We start from the raw sequence: 2792 nt of genomic DNA, 5'->3' as shown, positions 1-2792 counted from the left end.
TCCTGGCCCTCAGATGGATTCCTTGAGAGAGTCATCTTCACTTGCTCCTCAGCTCCCTCGGTGCACACTCATTTCTCGACAGATTCCTGAAAGGCCACGGATGGAATCAATCCAGACCATAGCGAACCCGTGGTGCTCATCCTAAAACACAGGCGCTTGAAATGTGTATTTAAAAGCAACATGCGCAGTGCAGAAAACAAAAACAAAAAGATACAAGCAAAAAGTAAGACGCCTATAATGCCTCCCCTCAAAGATAACCACGTCAACACTTTTGTGTCTCTTCTTTTCATCTAGCCTTTATTAAAAGACTGTCATATCACGCTGCACTTGTGGTTGCGTAGCCGGCTTCATTTTGAAATAAAAGTAACACATGTAAACATTTAAAAAAATATCATCAAGCACTTTATTGCACTGGAAATCGGCTGTCCCCTGCCTGGCCCCTCCACACGCCAATTCCTCGTACCTAAGATAATCATTTTCAATTTTTTTTTTTTTTGAGAAAGTCTCGCTCTGTCGCCCAGGCTGGAATGCAGTTACACGATCTCGGCTCAGTGCAACCTCTGCCTTCCAGGTTCAAGCAATTCTCCTGCCTCAGCCTGCTGAGTAGCTGGGATTACAGGCGTGTGCCACCACACCCAGCTAACTTTTCTGTTTTTAGTAGCGACAGGGTTTCACCATGTTGACCAGGCTCGTCTGGAACTCCTGATCTCAGGTGATCCGTCCACCTCAGCCTCCCAAATTGTTGGTATCACAGGCGTGAGTCACCGCAGCCGGCCTTCAAATATTTTCAACCCTTTTTTTCTTGAGTTTATCTTCAAGTTGTGAAATAATTCATTTATATAATGTAAATGGATTCCAGTTCTTATTTAGTCAGTGCATGCCATAAAGTGTTACATGCAATTTCTTTTTCTAATTTAGGTTCTATCTCTTTACTTACTAGAATGGAAGATGAGATTCAGCTCCCTTGTAGTGCCCCCAAAACACTGGCTACTGTGGGTTGAGAGAGAAGTTGTGTGGGTCTCCCTTCCTAGACACCAAGGCATCCTCAATTGGAGGAAATGTGATGAATAAGCTTACAGTGTAAAGAATAATTCGTCATTTGTCAGTTTCCTCTTGGGATAGTAATTCTAGATTTTTCTTCAACTGTTAGATCCCATCTTTCATGTTGGAAGCTTGTCTAAAATACTTGGTTATCTCCAGCTGTTTATACTTAAGAGTGAGGTGCCTAAAAGCTGGCTGGAATGCACTGGTATTGTCAGACTTATACACCGGACTGTCCTTTGTGTGATTCAGTTGGAAACCTTCTTTTTTCTTGGGGACCCCTAGATGTTGGTGTCCGTATTAGTCTGTTTTCACGCTGCTGATGAAGACACACCTGAGACTGGGCAGTTTACAAAAGAAAGAGGTTTAATGGACTTACATTTCCATGTGACAGGGGAGGCCTCATAATCCATGACGGAAGGTGAAAAGCACGTCTCCCATGGGGGCAGGCAAGACAAGAGAATGAGAACCAAGGGAAAGGGGTTTCCCCTTATAAAACCTTCCGATCTCATGGGATTTATTCACTACCACAGGAACAGTATGGGGGAGACTGCCCCCATGATTCAATGATCTCTGATAATTGGGTCCCTCCCACAACACAAGGGAATTATGGGAGCTACCATTCAAGATGAGATTTGGGCGGGGACACAGCTAAAGCATATCAGTGTCCATAGGTCTTTTCTGCTGGGTTCTGAGTTTCTACAGAGAAGACTTATCTCACATTCCACTGTGGGGTGTGATCTTTGCTGCCAGAATTCTGTGATAAGAGCTGTAGAAGTGGGCTGGGAAGGGAAGGCCTTATAATTTGGGGTATAAACTTTGACTTAATCCCTCATTTTCAGTACAGCATCTGATTCCCACCTTTGGTTGTTCCTGGGCCCTTTAAGCATAGGTCCTCTTGGATTCAGCCTCCACAGAAGAGACAACTCCTGCTTCTGCCAGGCTGCGTGTGGTGGGAGATTGTGTTAGTTTTGCATTGCTATAAAGGAATGCCCGAGGCTAGGTAATTTATAAAGAAAAGAGGATTAATTGACTTACAGTTCTATAAGCTGTACAAGCAGCATGGCATTGGTATCTGCTTCTGGTTGATGGCCTCAGTAAGCTTCCAGTTGATCACAGTGGAAGGCAAAGAGGGAGCAGACTGTGTCGCATGGCAAGAGTGGGAATGAGAGTGGGGAGGGGCCACACACTTCTAAACAACCAGATCGTGAACTCAGAACAAGATCTCGCTTATCACCCAGGGAATGGTGCTAAAGCACTCATGAGGGATCCACCCCCATGATCCAGTCACCTCCCACTAGGCCCCACCTCCAACACTAATCACATTTCAGCATGAGATTTGGAGGGAGCAAACATCCAAACCATATCAGAAATTTTTCACATTCTCAGCCAGTCTTTTTGTGTGGAGCCATATCTGTTTCCAGTGGTATGTGATTCTTGCAGTTCCTGGGATTTGTCTTGAAATTGGCGTGCTGCTGCTTGTCATCTCCCTCTGCAGCCTTCAGTTTCAGCCTTCTTCCAAGTTAGTTGATATTTTTCAGTTCACTGTCTTTCTTCTAAAATATTGTTGATGTTCTTGTTTTCTCTGGTGTCTCTTTCTTCTGGCTCCTTTGGTGGGAATCTGCCTTTGTAAAGTAATGTTTATCATTTTAGTGGGATTTTGGGAGGGAATAGGGCTGAATGCCTGAGTGCAGTCCGCTGTGTTGAATGAGGAATGTTAGTGAGCTGTCTTCACTTGATAAGTATTTTCC

Source organism: Mandrillus leucophaeus, unplaced genomic scaffold, assembly GCF_000951045.1.
Source record: "Mandrillus leucophaeus isolate KB7577 unplaced genomic scaffold, Mleu.le_1.0 Scaffold879, whole genome shotgun sequence".
NCBI classification, from domain to species: Eukaryota; Metazoa; Chordata; class Mammalia; order Primates; family Cercopithecidae; genus Mandrillus; species Mandrillus leucophaeus.
The sequence above is the reverse complement of the archived record's forward strand: the minus strand, read 5'-3'. Positions refer to the sequence as shown.